The sequence below is a fragment of the Notamacropus eugenii genome, chromosome 1 (assembly GCF_028372415.1).
Source record: "Notamacropus eugenii isolate mMacEug1 chromosome 1, mMacEug1.pri_v2, whole genome shotgun sequence".
Taxonomy (NCBI): Eukaryota; Metazoa; Chordata; class Mammalia; order Diprotodontia; family Macropodidae; genus Notamacropus; species Notamacropus eugenii.
In genome coordinates, this window is record NC_092872.1 from 759,789,355 (window position 1) to 759,808,539 (window position 19,185).

A 19,185-nucleotide genomic window follows, 5' to 3' on the forward strand; every position below is an offset into this window, starting at 1 on the left:
TAGGAAATATAAGTGTTATAAAAACAAAAGTAAAGTAACAACATATTTTAGGCTTCTGGTTCTGCCTTCTAGGATCAAGTGGCACAAGGTTAGGAGGTACAGAGGATAGAGGGCTAGACTTGAGTTCAAACTTGACCTCGTGCAGTTACTGGCTATGTGACCCTGGGCAAGTCATTTCATCTCAGTCTGCCTTGGCTTCCTCATTTGTAACATGGGGGTAACAACAGCGCTTACTTCCCAGGCTTGTTGTGAGGATCAAAGGGGACAACATTTGTAAAGTGCTTAGCACAGAGCTGGGTACACAATAGGCACTGTGCTAAGCACTGGGCCTACAAAAAGAGGCAAAAAGCCAGCCACTGCTCTCAAGGAGTTTATAGGCTAATGGGGAGACGTCAACAAACATCTACCAGTAAATTGTAGACAGGATCAAGAGGGCATAATGAAGAGTGGGGGAGGGAAAGACTTCCAGGAAAAGAAGTGGTTTTAGTTGGGACTTGTTATCTTCTGTGCTCAATGAGAACCAAAATGTCCCCACTATGTTGGAGTCAAGGTCTGGTGCGTCCACCTGTGACTGATCAGACCAGTATAGGCTGGGAAGGCTCTGTCACAGGTTGGGCACAGAGTCCACGTGAACATTTGGAGTGGAGAAGGCTCTAGATTTGTGCATCTCAAATGTCCTTTGAGCTGCATCAATTCTGCTTCACTCCTAGAGAAGGGCACCTTCTTGGATGTGGGCATGCCATGCTGAGCGGTGGTGGACCACTGTCACCCATGTCTCACAATCAACTTCAAAGTTCTTAAGAGAGACCTTGAGAGTGTCCTTGTATGGCTTCTAGTGATCACCATGTGATTGCCTGCCCCATGTGAGTTCTCCATTAAATAGTCTTTTTGGCAAGCATACATTTTACATTCGAAAAATGTGGCCAGCCCATCAGAGTTGTGCTCTCTGAAGCATAATTTGAATGCTTGGCAGTTCATCTCGAGCAAGGACTTCAGTGTGTGGTACCTTATCCTGCCAGGTGATCCCCAGAATCTTCCTAAGACAGTTCATGGAAGTGATTCAGTTTCCTGGCATGGTGCTGGTGGGCTGTCCAGGTTTCACAGGCTGACAACAATGAGGTCAGCACAACGGCTTCAGTTTGGTAGTCAGTCTAATACCTCTTCTCTCCCCAACTTTTCTTCTCCCAATGCGTCCATCAACCTCATCTTCTATGTGGATATATCTGGAAAGTACACTGCAAGGTAAATGAACTTGTCCACAGCATTTCATATTTCTCCATTTGCTATGAACAAATGTTCAAATGAGTTCAATGTATGGATGCTGGGGTACTGGCTTATGGAGCCCCTGTGTTTTCTTGGGGTTAATGGTTAGACCAAAATTAGCACAGTCAGCCAAGAATCGATCCAGGCTTTGTTGCTTCTCAGTCTCAGAGCAAGGATGATGTCCTCAGGCTCCCTGAAGGATGCCTCCCTGTATTCCTGGGCAGAGAAGAACCTAATGGACAGATGGTCCCATACATGGAGAGAGTGCTGGGAACACTGAGCATGTGCGAGGCATCTGAGTCTTGGGTGGTGGCTGGCCCTCCTCATGCTATTCAGCCCCCAATAAGGAACTGTTCTGCCTGGCTTCCTTTGCCCTTCTGCGAATGATGGATCCCGAAATATGACATTTATGGAGAAGCCTAAACACAGCACAGCAGATTAATGTGGACACTTTGATTAGAAAAGTTGATGGAATTAATTAATGATGCATAAGGAGGATCAGACTTACAGCTCCCTCTGCTTTCTTCTCTGATAACAATTTGTCACTGCATTTGTCTTTTTTTCTTTTCTGCAAACCAGGAAGCAGTGTCCTGCCCTGGGAGGGTTCATTCATCCTGCAGGATGCCCTTACTGGTCCAATGGGAGAGGTCTTGGTCCTGTCCAAATGCACGAAGCCCAGATTGTCAGAGATGGCAAAGGCAGTTGAGGCTGATCAACGCAGCCTCTCTCTTTCCTGATGGGCTCAGTGAAGCTGAGGGGATCCAGAGCTGGAAGAGGTCATTGAATTCACCCATTTTACAGATGAGGAAACTGAGGCCCAAAGCCATTAAGTGACTTGTTTAGGGTCACACAGCTAGGAGGTATTTGAGCAAGGATTTGAACTCAGGTCTTCATGACTCTATCCACTGAGTAGATTCTGAGGCAGACTACAACCCAAGATTCCTGCTCCTCTTTTGCCTTTGACTGAGTCTTCACAGAGATGATTCAAGAAATTAGTTATAAGGATCATCAGTCCCAGGCTACCATGTGGGAAAAGATACTCCTCAGTTCTCTCCCCCCCCATTCACCTTTATGGCCCCTGCAAAGTGTGTTCAACCTCATTGCTCTCACAGAAGCCCCAGAATGGCTTGGCAGGGCCATGAGGGGAGTCAGGAAGACCTGAGATCAATACCCATTCATTAGCTGTGTGACCCTGGGCAAGTCTCTGAACTTCTATCTGCCTCAGTTTCTTCAGTTGTAAAATGGGTATAATAATGGCACCAATTATTATTCATAATTAGCAGCCAACCAGGGCTGTTGGAAAGACTAAATAAGACAGTATTTGTAAGAAGCCTCAGCACAGTTCCTGGTACACAGTCAGCACTTAATAGATGCTTATTTCCTTCCTTGCACACTTTGCTCCAGCCATGTGACCATTCTCTCTCCTCCTCCCATGTGGCTCTGGGTGCATCTCTGTCCCTCACACCCACCCGTGACTGGCTCCTATGCCTGGAATGCCCTCCCTTCTCACCTCTACCTCCTTCCTTCCCTGGCTTTCTTCACAACTCAGCTTCAATCCCACCTTCTGCAGGAACCCTCCCGGGCCCTTCAGCGGCTAGTGCCTTCCCCTTTGAGATCGGCTTCCCTTCTGTCCTGCCTTCCAGGTCTGTCATTCTCCATGTGTCATCCCCGTCCCCTCCCCACGGCCAGGGCCACATCTTTGCCTTTCTTTGTATTACCAGGGTTTAGCACAGTCCGGGACATGGTCAGTGCTTCCAAAGTCCTTGTTGACTGACTTCTTTACTGACTGTTCATGGAAGGCCTGGCTCCTGTGGCCAGTCAGAGTGTGGGAGCTCCAGGCAGAGGCAGAGGTTTGAGATGATCTGTGAGTGGTGATTACCCCTCCACTGGGCATGGTGCAGCTCTCTCTTTTCTTTCTCTACCTCTCTGTCTCCCTTCTTACAACACGCCTTCTCTCTTTCTCATTCTTCCTCTCTGTCTCACTGTCTCTGTGTCTCTGTCTCCTCGCCCATCTTTTTTGCCATTGTCTTTCTGTTTATCTACCTGTCTCCCTCTGCTTCTCTCTGGGGGGTAACCAGCTGCTTAGAGGGGAAATGGGCTCCTCCCCAAACACCCCCCGCAATAGTAACCTGCCACAATTACATCTCCCCCAACTTTGGAGGGGGTCGCTTAGGCTGGGCTGAGAGCTGAGGCTGTGTCCTGTGCCCTCAGCAACAACAGCTGCTATATTTTAGGCACAGAAAGCTAATGAGGTGGAATGGGGAGTCAGGAGTTTAATTGGCCTTGTTGTGATTAAGGGGATGTGCTGGGAATACTGTAATCACTTGTAGAAATTGCAATAAGCTGCCCAATTCAGACCTTGTGTGAGCAGGTTCAGGATATGGGAGATGAGTGTGTATAAGGTGTGATATGTGTGTATGTGTGTGTGCACTGTGTGTATATGTATGATGTGCGAGTATATGTGGTATGTACATGTGAGGGTATGTGTGTGTGAAAATATGTGTATGTGGCATGTATGTATATATTTGTGTGTGGTATGTTTGTGTATGTGTGGGGTGTATATGTGTGTGTGTGTGTGTGTGTGTGTGTGTGTGGCACACAGAGAACGCTAAAAAGAAGGAACAAAGTTTTCAGACTTGCCCTGAAAGTGGACTACACAGGCTGCTACTGACTTTGACCTGGACTCCTGTCCCCCCCACCCCACCCCATCCCACCTCTTTGGACCACAGATTTGTGGGCAAGGAAGCCAAGTCAGTCGAGTGAGCAGATGCCCCAGAGTGGGCAGAGGACTGGAGATGTTGGCTTTGGTGCGTAGTGGCCAAATCCTAGCCCCAAATCAGAACAGAGGGCTGAGGGCCCTCTGGCTCCTCAGAACCTGGGGCTGGTCCTAGGTAACTCCAGATAGACGTTCTCAAGCCTGGCAGCAACCCCTCCCCGATTCAGGGGTGCTGGTGACAGCGCCCTGCTCAATACCCTCAGTTACCCTCCCTACTCACTCCCTTGCTTTCCCCCTTTCCCAGTGGTGCTCTGGATGAAAGAAAAGTCTGCCACTCTGCCTGTTCCTCCTGGCCCCCTCTGGCAGCAGGCCATGGCCTTTGAAAACTGCCACCATTTTGAACAATCACATTTTAAGTGTTTTCTTACTAAGCATATGACAGCAGCTTCACATCTGGATAACTATTCAAATCTGTGCCAATTCTGGCTGCTTGCACGCTAGCAGTGCGATTGAGCATGGAGGGGGTTTTGACCTGGAAGAGAGGCAGACAGGAAGTGTTGAGGTTTTATGTGACTGATTTTAATCTGCCAGCACTAACTGACTGAGGGTTCGAGCTGCACATCCCATTAAAAGTACTGTGCCTGATGGGAAGAAAATTCTTGTGGAAGTGAATGCTGAGAACTGAAAAATAAATTATATCTTCAGAAAAAAAAGAGTACTGTGCCTTAGAGGGAGGCAAAGCATCCTATTCAAGGACAGGTGGCTTATTTCCACTCCAAGCTGCTGGCCGTCATGGTTTTGGGGACACTAAGGGAAGAGCAGGCTGAAAGAAAGCCGTCATCCCACGACGGCAGGAGAAGGTCAGCAGTCCCTCTTCCCTTCCCCGGACAGCGACTGCTCAGCCTCTCTGGCTCTGAGGTCCCACTGGCTGCTCACCCAAGCTTTCTCCCCGTGTACAATGCAGGCTCTCTGGTCACAGGAACTGTTCTGTTTCCTTTCTTGTATCCCTTGCAGGGCTGAACACAACGCCTGGCACACAGTAGGTGCTTAATCCATGTTTGCTGGATTGAATTGAAATGGAATTAAACAACCAAATCATCAGAGCTTGGCAAAGCACCTTCTCTAAACTTGTGGTATGGCCATTCATCTGAGAACGTGCAGGAGGAGGCAGAAGAGGAAGGCTAAGAAGCAGCTGCTGCCTCTGACAGCCCCAGGCTCTCTCCAGGTCTACCCCTCCCTGCCTCCTGAGCAAAAAGGAAAGGAGCAGCTCTGTTCTTATTGCCAGTGTGCAGGAAATAGCCCTTACTTTGCTGCTGCTGAAGAATCCTTTAGTGTTGGCTATAGAGAGATAAGGAGGGGAGGGCATCTCCTTGTATGGGAATTCTGAGTCTCTGGGGGCTTTTGCCTTTGTGAATTGGCCATGTTACCCTTGGACTCTGAATACCGCTCTGGGGAAGTGGTTGGGATGGGGACTAGGAACTACTCAGGACCAAGGTTCATTGCTATAAGTGGATGTACCCAAGGTTCACTGCAGTAAGTGGATGGAGAGGACCTAGCATCCTAGGTTCAGTGGATGGTATGTCTTAAGTGGCTCTGGGCAAAGTTGTTCCTGATAGGAGAACCCCAATAACTCAGTGATCACAAGATTAAAATGACCTTTAGCATCACGGGATGTACCTTTCATCTAACACAAACCACAAATGGAGGAGAATGATACTTAGACCAAAAAAGGATGAAAACAGCAAAGGAAAACAACACTGAAACTCAGGCCTATGCTGAGACGCGTAGACCTTTAACGTAGGAGGCCAGAGACCGCAGAGAAGAGGAAAGCGCTGTTTGTAATGAAGCCTCAAGGTCAGCAATGAGAGTTATTCAAATAAATACTCCTAATGAGGAGGCAGCTGTGAAGGGGAGAGGGAAAGGGAGCAAACATGTATTAAAGGCCCATGCCTGCTCCAGGGTGGGCCATATTCAAAATCCGCTCAATGAGGAAGGGGCCCTCTGAGACCTCAGAACCTTCCTTCACCCCTGATTTCCATTTCTGCTCTTGTCTTTCTGCTCTTCAGGGCTGCCTTTGTGTGTCTGGGGAAAAGGAGGGACAGAGGAGACGGCAGAGGTGGGAGAGAGGGAGAAGAGCTGGGGTGAGCAGTGGAGAGGGAGATGATTGTCCTTAATGACCAGCATGAAAAGACAGGGCTCAGACAGCCGAGCAGGAATCAGAGGCAGAGATTTTAATGAGGTTTAATCCTTCCTTGTTTCTCCTGTAAGTAGGGCAGACTACTTCCAAGGCTCTGACAATGGCCATGGCATGTACGTTATATTTACTGAGAAGCAGAAACACCAGACGACAATTTAGGGAAGGTATTAGAGAAGGCTCCTTCCTCAATGATAATTCCAGCTGGCACACGTTCCTTGGCATCTGCAGTCAGGGCAGTGTCTGGGCCCAGGCGCCTGAGAATTCAAGCAGTTTGGTGGGTTTTGGGGGGATTGGAAGGGGGATCTGTAAAGAGAGAGAGACAGGATCAAGAAGTCAGAAACCAAGGGCAGAGCTTGACAGGGCTTTCCTTAAGGGGAGGCATCTCAAGCCACAGGCTACTTGTTGCCCCGTTCCTTGTTTTCTTATCACAAGGCCATTGGTGTTGGGAATGGAAGCTTTTCCATCATCTCTCTTTTCCATGCGGTAGATGACAAGAGCAGACATTTGTTGACTACCCAGTGGGATGGTGGACAGCACAAGGACTCAGTAGTGCTTGCCGAGTTCATTTTGAGGGTAACATGAAGAATTCTGGACTGTACAGGAGGGTTGGCCATGGAACTGGCTGCATGGCTAGTTAGAAGCCCAGAGTCATCAGTAGCTCGCTGTCTAGCTCCAGTGGAGCGCCTCAGGGCTGTCTTCTGGCCCCCTGCTTCGGAAAACTAACACGTAGATAATGGATTTTGAAGGCTCCCATGTGAGAGTCCATCTAACACACTAAAGGGCAGAGTCAGAATCCAAGAGGATTAGGGCAAGCTTGGACTTGACTCTGCATTTAATAAAATGAAACTGAATCTAGGTGAATATCAAGTCTGTAACAGAAAAATGTAAAGCTATTCAAGTATTGGGGGAGGGGTTAACCTGCTAAGACAGAGAGAGGATGTGACTGAAGACAAATCCATCTACATGGAGTGGGAGCCCAGGAAGTAGAGGGGTCTTCTGTGTTCTTGGTTGTGCTACGTGGATAAAGGCAGAATGCCCACACTGCCTCAGTTGACTTACAAATTTGGTTCTGGGTCATTCAGACTGCCAACCATTTCTGTGTAAACCTGGAAAAAATGAGGGAGGGAAAAATCACTACTAGGTCTGTATTGCAAATATGTTTTTTAAAAAGGGAAAAGAACCTATTTGTACAAAAGTATTTAGAGCAACTCTTTTTGTGGTGGCTAAAAATTGGAAATTGAGGGGATGCCCATCCATTGGGGAATGACTGAACAAGTTGTGGTATATGAATGTAATGGAATACTATTGTGCTATAAGAAATGACAAACAGAAGGACTTCAGAAAAGCCTGGAAAGACTTACATAAACTGATGCAGAGTGAAGTGAGCAAAACCAGGAGAATATTGTACACAGTACCAGCAATACTGTACTGTGAAAGACTTAGTCATTCTCAGAAATACAATGATCCTAAACAATTCTAAAGGACTCATGATAAACAGAATTCTATGTCTTCAGAGAAAGAATTGATGTTTGAATAGAGCCTAAAGCATACTGTTTTTAGTTTCTTTCTTTCTTTCCTTCCTTCTTCCTTCCTTCCTTCCTTCCTTCCTTCCTTCCTTCCTTCCTTCCTTCCTTCCTTCCTTTTTTTCTTTCATCCACAAAATGACTAATATGGAAACATTTTGCATAATTGCACATATATAACTTGTATCAGATTGCTTACCTTCTTGGGGAGGGGGAAAAAGAGGTAGGTAGGTATAGAATTTGGAACTCAAAACAAAATGAAAGAATGCTAAAATTGTTTTCAAATGTAACTGGGGAAAATAAAATGTTATTTAAAAATTTAAAAAAAGTAAGGTACTGAAAATTCACTTGGAGGAATGGGGAGCATGGAGACTCAAGGGAGAGAGAAGTGGAGGGGGAGGACTCCTCCAGAGGCAGATAGTATGGCTGTCCCCCTGCTAGACTCTGGTGACAATCATTTGAAAAACTGGAACTGTTTGAAAAGTAGAGCATTGGGAATGTGGAATAGGTTGAGCTCTCTAGGCAGAGGACCTAGGTTCCAATTTTGCCCCTGGCACTACCTAGATAAGTCATTGAACATCTTGGGTCCAAGATTGCTCACTAACCTTTAATGGCTCTAGTTGTGAATCAGATGGTCTCTGCAGGGTCTACAACCTAAGCCTGAGGGGAGGTTTGCATTCTGCTTCCCCCCACTCCAAGAAATTTCCATTTGTTGCATTCCAAGCCAGAGCTTTAGGGGCCTCAGCAGTTTATTCTGCTTGAGAAGGATGTTCTCCAACATCTTGTTTTACTTCTTTGATTTTCTAAATCTCTTCCTCAGGGTAAGTAGATTCAGATTTATCATCCAGTGCTGGTAGACCATCATTTCCACAAGACTTAAGTTCAAATCCTGCTTCAGACACTTATTAGCTGTGTGATCCTAGGCAAGTCACTTAATTTCTGTTTGCCTCAGTTTCCTCAACTGTAAACTAAGAAGAATAATAGCATGTATTTTGCAGGGTTGCTGTGAGAGTCAAGTGAGACAGTGTCTAGTGCACAGTAGGTGCTATGTAAATACCTATTCCCTTCCACTTTCCCTTCTTCCCATCCTGCCAGTCCCCACCTCATCAATATCCTTGTAAATGACACCACTCCTCAGGACTCACTGCAATCCTGCCAGGGCAGTCTGACTGGGGCAGAGGGAAGGGGATCTCATGTCCTTCTTCAGTCTTTGTCCAGCCACCCCATTCCTGGGCCATCCCCAGACGGTTATTTCAGACCAGTTACAGGACCTTACATTAATCCTTATTTCATTCCATCTTATTAGTTTCATGACAATGTTCCAACCTGTCAAGGTGCTTTAGGAACCTGGCTCTGTCATCCAGAATGTGTTATCCCTTTCAGGTTGCTGTCGATAGCGAGCAGACAATCTAGGCCTTTATCCAAGTCTTTCATAAAAACCATGAACAGCGTTTGTATGTCTAGCAACTGGCACAACGCTTTAGTTTGATGGTCGGGTCACCTGAGGGATCCCAGACTTCATTACCAATCAGAACACCCTTTGCAGATGCTGGAAGAGCAAAGACAAAATGCTCTTCTTGGTATTCAAAGTCCTTCCTAACGTAGCCCCTTCCTGCCTTTCTCATGTCTTACTCTCCACCAAGTACTCTTTGATTTAGTGACCCTGGCCTCCTGGCCTTTCCAGGAACAAGACAGTTTATCTCTGGACCCCAGGCATTTTCTTTGTGTCTCTCCCATGCCTGGAATGGTCTTCCCCCTCATCTCTCACTGCTGACCTTCCTTACTTCCTTTAAGTCTCAACTCAAACCTCACCTACATGAAGTATTCCCAACTCCTCTTAATTTCAGGGCCTTCTGTCTTTTAGTTATTTCCTCATTATCCTGTGGGACACCTAGGTGGTGCAGTGGATAGAATGTCGGACCTGGAGTCAGGGAAACTCCTTTTCTTGAGGTCAAGTCTGGCTTCAGACTCTTACTACCTATGTTACCCTGGATAAGTTGCTTAACCTTATTTGCCTCAGTTTCCTCAACAGTAAAATGAACTGGGGAAGGAAATGACAAACCACTCCAGTATCTCTGCCAAGAAAACCCCCCAAAGAGTCAGACATGACTACAAAATTAACAGAATAGAAATTATTCTACAGAGGGCTTGAATTGTATGTATTTGTTGACATGCCATCTCTCTCATTATACTGTAAGCTCCTTGAGGGCAGGGACTGGGTTTCTTTTGCTTATTTTTTGGATCCTCAGAGCTTAGCACATAGTAAGTGCTCAATAAATGTTTACTGTTTGATTTATTGACCCAACTCTTCCTTCCAGGTCTTCTTATGCTGTGGAATTTCTTCTCCTAATAAACCCACCATAGGTGATCCAATAAACATCCCAGCAGTGTTCGCATTCTTTCCTCTTTCAGCTGGTATCACCACCACCACCACCACCACCACCACCACCTCCACCATCATCATCATCACCCCCACCACCATCATGCCATGTAAGTAGAAATGAATCCTGGGGAAAATTGCTGTCCTACTATGATCATTTTAGAGACAATGTTCTCCCGACCCAGGTTATTTGCTGTATGTTGCTGAGGCTGTAGGCTCATCCTCAGGAGACTCAGTGAAAGCATGTTGATACAGCTCTACTAACAGGATGATCTGGTGACCTGTATCTCATCTTGCTCCCATGTGATTTGGTTCTTCTTGGCCAAGTGTCTATACTTTGAAAGCTTTGCATTCCATAGAGTTTGAAGATTTAGTATTTAGATGGTGACATCTGTTTAAAAAAGCACACCAAAACACTTTTTTAACTTTCTGGAGGTCAAGGTCACATCAGGGAGACTGTGAACAATAACTATGTGTGATGATTGTCCTGTTCCCAGGGGCATGTGTGCCTGGGTCTAGTTGTGCAAGGTGTGTATAGTGTAGGAACTCATCATGTGTCAGTGATAGAGAGGGAGGGCCTAGGTGGCAGTTCTCTCTGCCAGGTCATGTCTTGCTATGTGTTTGGCAAATGCTAGATTTTTATAGCCTGAAATGACACGCTGCACAGCTCTCTCCATTTTCTTCTTTACAGGATGTAAAGTCCAGGCTCCTTCAGGAGAATCTTTCTGTGATTTCTGATGGCAAAGACCTGATCCTAAATTACCACCTCCAGTCCCTCCCTCCTTTCCCACAAATGATTCCCCATAATTCCACCCTTTGTTTGGTGACTCGGTGACATTTTGTTGCTAAGTTCTTATGAATATCACCCACAAAGGGCCTCTTGATTCTATTTTTGACTCTGTCTTGGATCTTAGATGTTTTTAGGCTCCATCTGGAGGTCAACTACTTTCAGAACTATTGGACAAATCCAAAAGCATGTCTCCATGTTATGTTTGAGTCCAAAAACCTTTATCCCAAAGGATTTCTGGGTTGTTTTTTTTTTCCTTTTCACATTGTACCCTAAGAATGACTCTCAAGCTTCATTTTCCTTTTGGAGAGGAGGTACTAATCTCTCCAAAACTGCCCTAGGCTATTACCCTCTACGGGTTTTGTTAGGGTACTTCCTGACTCTACTATGGACTATTTTAGCTACAGAAATATACGTTAAGACCAATACTGTACATATGTTAACTGCTTTAAACATCTTCTTTGAGATTTGACTTCAGTCATATGATTTCTCTCCTGTCTTTCTTAGTCCTTCACAACTCCCTGACAATGGGGCACAGCCCCACAGACCTTAAAGTCCTTCTGGAATCTCAGGGTGCTGGATATCTATCTGGGCCACATGACTTGGCCAATTCAGTACTCTCTCATCATCTCCTACTCTCGAGCTCACTGAGATAATGTTTATAAAGCACTCTGCAAGTCTTAAAGTGCTCTATGAATGTTAGAGATATATAACTATGATTATTCATCTCAGGCATTATTCTCATCAGTCATTTTTGGGTTTTTTGTCTTTCCAGGTCAGAGTTCCTTCTTCTCAGGGATCATAATGCTGTCAATGCACTTTCCTTACGGGAACTCCAGGAGCTAGGTGGAATGAGCACCTTCCCAATTCACAGATGAAAAACTGAGCCCCCTCAAAGAGACTTCCCTAGTATTATACTGCTGGCTGGCAAGTGTCTTATCAGGAATTGAGGCCAAGTGCTTGATTCCAAGGTCAGCTCCCCTTCCCCTCTCCTAGGCTGAGTTGTATTGATGGTGGTAACCTGTGGACTCCATCTGATGATGGTTTCCTGTAGCTCAAAAGGTAAAATAACTTGGGTCTTGTCATCACAGAGTTTACTGACTTATGCCAGGAGTAGCCTGAAGTGAGATTCTGGAAGCTGGGCTATGTAAGCACTTCCGTGGTGCAAGCCCTCTTCCTACTCCCCAAAGTTCAGCCTGCACATTTAGATCTGGTAGGGTCCTTAGAGGTCATCTTGTACAACTATCACATTTTCCAGATGAGAAAAGTGAGACATAAAGAGTTTAAATGCCTTGCACAGGGCCACGCAGCAAAGTGGTATCTGAGGTGAGATTTGAATTCAGGTCCTCCTGACTCCAAGTGCAGAACTCAATCCACTGTACCAAGCTATTTCCTAGCTGGAGCCCCTTGGGCAGGGTTTTAGTCTTGGCCTGGAGGTACCTGAATTATGTCCAGAGATCCAAATCCTATTGATTCACTTTGGGGAAGAAATGAAGTAGAAACAACCTTGTCCCTTGTCCCTTGTCCCTTGTCCCTTGTCAAGCTCTGAGTCTGCTCCAAGTCTGGCTCTGCCAGTTCACTGACTCCCTGACTTCTCCCATATGAAACCTGACATTCCTCCCCTTTGAACAGAGTAACCCAACATCACCAGGGCAAAGAGAGTGCTCAGCCAACTTTGAAGTGCCCTAGAAAGGAGGGGCTGTTTGTCTCTGATGGTGCCTTTCACTCACTTAATGAGGTGAGTACTGGCAGGGGAGGGGCTGGTACTGGACAGCTCTCTTCCAAGTAAAGTGAATAGAAGTCAACACCATTGTTTCTCAGTTAAGAACAGATGATGGAACTGGGTTTGTCTGTGGGGCTCTTGAAGGGAGGGACCTTTTTCGTTGACACATCTGACTTTTTTGGCAAGAAAAGTCGCTCTGTTTATTAATATCTCACTTTTCTTTTTGTTTTAAATGAACAATCCTCTTGCCTCATTTCCAGGTCAGAAATGTGTTGTTTGAACAGGAAACAGAGTGAGAATGGCTTGACAAGTGGTGATAAAATGTAATAGGACTGAAAACAAAACAAATACGCTTGAAATTCATGATTTCACTTTATTTTGTTAAAGATCCGAATGGACACTTGAGCCATGGGCAGTGGTTGAGTTTTATGGACCCCAAACAGGCTCGGCAGGGTCTAGGGGGTGCATCTCCTGCTGGGGAATGGGAGCTGGAGCCTCTCTGATACACACACACACACCCCTAGTCACACTTATCCAAACACACATGATCACACATATGCACACTCACAAACACATCATGCACACACATGTATTTGACCATGCATCCAGACAAATGTACGTAATGCAAACAGATACATCCAGAGAGACAAACACTCCCCCTGATGTCAGCTGCACTGTTCCCTTTTTGTGTGGAGCTTCAACAGTTTTTTTGAGACCAATTCTTTGGCTTTGCCTCGGATTGCTGCCCTGGACTTGCTCACTCGCTTCATGTCCCTGTTAGCAAGAAAAGGACCGTCTGATGTGTTCTGATTTCCTCTTCTCTGTGGATTAAGAAAACAAAGCTGGAAAAGAGGGCGGACAGAATTGATTTCATCCAGCAATCAAGCTTCAGGCCCTGCTCCACATCCTACGCCAATAACCTTTGTAACAAATCACAGCGGGATCTGAAAGGGGGCTTGGGAGGAGGGGAGCTCTAGTCATTCATTTCCAGAATATTACTGTTTGTTTGCAAATATTTGAAATGGCACTGAGAACAAAGCGCTGGTGGGTGGAAGGCTTTTAGGGGTCATCAGTAATAGTCAAATGCTCCCCAGAACTGTGGTCAGAGCAGCCTAGAAGCCTGTACCCGATTGACTGGAGCTGGGGCATTGTCCATTTCTGCCCCTCCAGTGCCTTGTGCTTGACAGAAAACAAGCAAACAAAACAATCTCTAAGGATTCAATCCACAAAGGTGCTGGGCCTTTATTTAGCTCAGCTGACAGAAGCAGCAGAAAGAAGACCAGGTAGAGATTTCTTATCTAGTTTTCAACTCAAATTAACTACAAAGGACATATGAAGACAGATATTATTTGAATCCAGAGAAAAAACTGATAAATGGAAGCATGTATAGAATAATTGGACATCTATCATCTATCTATCTATCTATCTATCTATCTATCTATCTATCTATCTGTCTGTCTGTCTGTCTGTCTGTCTGTCTGTCTGTCTGTCTGTCTGTCTATCTATCTGTCTGTCTGTCTGTCTGTCTGTCTCTATATCTGTCTGTCTATCTATCTATCTGTCTGTCTGTCCATCTGTCTCTATATCTGTCTGTCTGTCTGTCTACCTAGTTATGTCTAATGGTGGCCATCTCTAGGGTGGGGGAGGGAAGAAAAAATGAATTTACATGATAGTTTTGTTGTATATTTGAAAGGAGAAGCAAATTGTACACAGCGGACTTGCAATTTCATGTGCAATCATCTTTTTCATTCCACTATGTTATGGAAATGCTTGTCTTATTCCATAAATTAAAAATAAAACACATTTAAAAAAAGATGATTTAAGAATTCTGAACATAATGTTAATGAGAAAGTGAATCCAGACCGCCATGACCCCTGATGAGCTCAAGACTAGTCTTTCATATATGAGTCTCATCTCCTAGGCCAGACTTTGAGCTCCTTGAGAGGAAGGATTGTGTCATCTCCTTCTCTTGTCCCTCCAGCTGTGGTACCTAGCACCTGACTGGGCACATATGAACCCTGAGTACAAATCCGGTAAAGACCAATTTTCTAGGTTGTTTATTAAACTCGTAGTCCACAAGGTAAAGGTGGGGATTGTCACTCTGGATATTCCATTTAATTGGGATTTCTTTGTTCAAAAAAATCAACCTAACAAACGCATAATAAGAGAGTCATGATGAGTAGTCCTTATGGAAAAAAAAATAAGGGGTTGTGGTGGTGTGTGGAATGATGAGATCCCTACTCAGATTGACTACTTGGAGGCACCTCAAGATAAAAACAGAAAGCCCTTTATTTGGTTCTGGAGAGAAGCAGGCACCACCTTAACTAGGCAGTCTAGAGAAGGGAGTCACAGTACAAAAGCAGACACATGGTTATATAGCAGAAAACCACACCCCCTTCTCTTACCCTTTTGGTCAAGAGCCTTTACAAGCAACTGATTTTCAGAAATTTGTCCCAGACACAAAGAATTGTGGAAGAGACTGAATAGACATCTCCCCTGTTTGGCAAAAAGTTGAGATTGTACAATATGATTAGGAAATGGGTTAAGCGAATCTGGGGAGAGGGGCTACAACTTCAAGTTCTGAGAAATTGAAACTCAGGCCTAGTCTGATCTACTTCAGATTTCAGTTCTTGAGAAGTTTTGACTAGCCATCACACTCAGTGGTTTATAGCCTGTGAGCTCATGATGGGGCAGCAATTAGCATATCATGGAAGTCAAGAATAAAATTTTGGACTGGCTTAAGGGACATCTGGAAGTGGTAAAGGCCTGTCTGCCCTTCTAAGACCATATGTGCAGGATTTTGGTCAGGTTAGGGCCTCTCATGTCAAGAAGGCTATTTTTATGCTGGAGAATGTTCAGAGAGGGGCAACCAGGATGAAGAGCCCCTAATGATCTGGCTACTTAAGAACTCATTAAAGGAATTGGAAATTTTTATTCTGAAGAAGAGAGGCCTTGGGGTAGCCATGAGAGCCGTCTTATGGCATTTGAAGGGATGTTATATGGAAGAGGAATGAGACTTGCTCTGTTTGGGCCCAGAAGGCAGAAACAGCAACAACAGAGAGAGATGCTGGGAGTCATTAAGAGACATGTCAAGATTTGCTGTCAGGGACAAACAAAACCAAACAACTTTACTGACCATCACAGAAACCCACAGGGACCTTGGGAAATGGTGAGTCCCCTCATTGGAGGCCCTTGGGGCCTAAGCTGGCCACCGACTTGTTGGGTATGTTGATGAAGTTTTACTTTTTCAGACATGGATTGAAGGCACACACATCTGCCTCTGAAATCCTCTGATCTTTTTGTAAGTCCAGTTCTACCCCAAGACTGGACAGGAGAAGGAGGGAAGGAAATAAAAGCCTTTATTACTATATGCGTGGCACTGGGCTAAGGCTTTAGAAATATGATCTTATTGTCTTGGGTGACTCTGAAATATCTGGGGTTTGTCCAGGCCTGGGGCCCTGATTGGGTTTTGACAGTGTCAGTCATATGGGGAGTACTGTCAGCCAGGGTTATGGTTCTTGGCAGGGATCGGGCGCCAATCACCAAGGCCTTATGTCAAGAGACAAGATGAAGGGCATGTTGTGCTCAGCCAACCTGAGGTCTGTACCACAGGTAGATCTGAGAGAGGTGTGGGCTTCCCTGAGGCAAATTTCAGTTCAATAACATAAATCTATAAATGGATTATTAATTACTTTCTGCTTTGTGCAGAGTACTGGCCTGGACTCTGAGAGAGACCCTTGGTGGAACAGGTTGTTTGCCCTCATAACATTTATTAGTAGGGAAGTCATCCCCATTCACCCTGCGAAATGACAGAAGACATTTGTGATGATAGCGATGATGACAATGGTGGTGGATGATGGTAGTGACAAAGGTGACAAATCGTACATGATCCGCACAAGAGATATGCAAGCCTAGTGCTCTGGGGTCCCAGTCTCAAAGGCTGTGATCAATATCAGATTCAGGCTTCACGGAGGAGGAGGAGGAAGAAGAGGAGGAAGAGGAGGAGGAGGGAGTGTGGGGACAGGATATTGCAAGCTGGACTGGAGAGAGTGTGGCCCCAGGCAGCAGTCAGGAAAGTACAGGCTATGTATTGGGCACTGGTTAGTGTGGACATTAGTCCATGAAATGTTGCGTGGCTGAAGGAGAGCTGGGAAATTAATCTGGAAGGCTGTAGATATCAGGCCAGATTTCTTGAATGATATTGGATAAGAGGTCAGGAGGAGATGCTGAAGTGTTTGGAGCAGAAGTCAGACAGGACTAGGCCCTGGGCCGGTGGATGGGAGAGTGTGAGTAAAGGATACAGCCTCCTTTATCCTAAATATGGCCTGATAGAATCACAAGGATGGAGCATCAGAAAGCATCTCTGGCAATCCCCTCATTTCATTTTGAGTAACTGAGTTCACATGAGTGGAAAGAACTTTCTGAGAGTTCCGCAGAGAGCTTGGGCATAGCTAGCCCTAGAATGTCAGGCACTGGCCCCCAAGGCTCTCATCCCTTCAGAATGCTTCTGGACTACATCCTCTTGCTCCGGATGCCAAAGCATTACAGACTCTCAGATCAGGAAAACTGACACAAAAGGAGAGCCTGTGAGCTTGGCTTGTGTGGAGGGCAGCCCAAGGACACCAGGGATAATGGCAGCAGCTCATCCATCTGTCACATTCTAACCTTTTCTAGGCATTCTTCCAAGGCATAATCCAGTGTGCCCTGGGCAGGGCAAGTATTATTGCACCTATTTTATAGATGGGGAAACTGAGGCTCAAGGTCATATGGCTAATAAGTGGCAGGAGTTAGAATTCCATTCATGATCTCAGATTGTATCAACCAGATCCATCAGTGAGGATCTTATGAGCTGCCTTTCCCTCCATCTTCACTACCCCCTGCTCCTAGATGTCTGTTTTTGGGCTGAGGGAGGGATGGCCTCCTTCGAGGGGGCTGGATTCTGCCTAAGTTCTGTGTGTGTGAGGGGCCTCCACGGTACACTTGGGCTTTTCCTCTGAGGTTCCTAGAGTGGGGTAGGACTGCTTTGGGGTCGGGAAGTTGGGATGCTGAGAAAGCAGACAAGCTTTCCAACCTGCATGTTGACTAGGGAAAGGGGGCAGCAGAGGAGGGGAGGTAAGAGGACATGAGAAATTTTATTGGAAGGGACCTTCGAGGCCTTCTAGTCTTACATTCAAGTAAACTGAGGAACAGGGAGGTTAAGTAATAGTCCAAAGCCACACAGGTAGTAAGTTTTTGGGAGTAAGGAGGGGATTTGAATCCATCTTGACTCCAGAGCCAAGAATCTTTCCAGTATGCTTCTGAATATGAGAGGCTGGAAAGAGAAAGAGAACAGGTTCACTTCTTGATTTTGCCTCCAGCTGGGACTGGAGGAAGGTGGGGGTAGGCCCGTAGATCTTTTGCTCCTTCTCTCTTTTGGTTTTGTAAGTTCCCAAGCTCCAGGCCCTACATTGGGCTCCCCCGGCTCCCCAAGCCTTCTTAGTTAACACAGCTGAAGCCTATCTTTATATTGACTGGTACTATCACCACATGATTGTGTGCCTTCCTCAGCCCTTGGCCCCCGTAACCAGGCCAACTATGAAGAGTTGAGGATGTCTTTTCAAGTGCTGCGGCTTATAAGCCCCAATGTGTGCACTTCCCCTTTGATTATTAATTGGCATCAATTAGTCAGAGCCAGACTTAATTAGCTTTTAGAAAGAGGTATTTTAGTAAGGAGGTATATTAGGGATAATGGACACCAAACACCCCCAAAGTATATGATCTATTCTCCTACTGCCCCCAAACAGCTGCTCCCAAGGAGCTCATGGGCTAGGAAGGGAGACAACTTGCAGAAAACTTTGTGCAAATAACGTACAGGATAAACAAGAAGTTATTAATACAGAGAAGATATCAGAATTAAGAGGAATGGGGGAGGCAGCTGGGTGACAGGGTAGTTGGGGCACTGACCCTGGATTCAGGAGGACCTGAGTTCAAATCTGGCCTCAGACACTTGCCATGTACCCCGTGACCCTGGGCAAATCACTTAACTCCATTTCCTCAAAAAATAAAAAAAAAAAGGGATAGGGAAATATTCCTGCAGAAGGTGGTGCTCTCTTGTTTCAGTCATGGCATCACCTTCCTGATCTCATGCTCCTCTTTGAGGACAAAAGATGAAAAACAACCAGTGAGTAGCAGGAACTGCCCCACTGGGGACCCAACTGGCCAGTTCCAGTTGGACAACATAGCTCCTTCCTCCCTTCCTTCCTTCCTTCCTTCCTTCCTTCCTTCCTTCCTTCCTTCCTTCCTTCCTTCCTTCCTTCCTTCCTTCCTTCCTTCCTTCCTTCCTTCCTTTGTTCATGTGGGCCATCACACCCTTACCTGTGGTTCCTCTGTCCAAAGAAATGTAAAATTTGATCTCTGAAGCCTCGCAACATATCTTGTGGTTTACAGGCTATTTATTTTTCTTAAGGACCATGCCTTAAACCCAAATTACTGTGGCTGTCATTGATTGACTAATAATAGGTCCCACAGAATCATTGTTCGGGCCCAGACTTTTCAGTGTGAATGTACACAGCAATTGTTTCTGTTTTGGCCAGAAACCCTTCCAGATTGGTATATTT

The 19,185-nt window shown here is 45.7% G+C and overlaps 1 long non-coding RNA gene across 1 annotated transcript; it reads left to right on the forward strand.

The window, feature by feature from the left end:
- Positions 1-3,039: 3,039 nt before the first annotated feature.
- On the forward strand, positions 3,040-10,188 carry LOC140528886 (uncharacterized). The gene is made up of 3 exons (XR_011975338.1): positions 3,040-3,127; positions 4,994-5,833; positions 10,018-10,188. It is a non-coding gene; the product is annotated as an uncharacterized lncRNA (long non-coding RNA).
- The last annotated feature ends 8,997 nt before the right edge of the window (positions 10,189-19,185 follow it).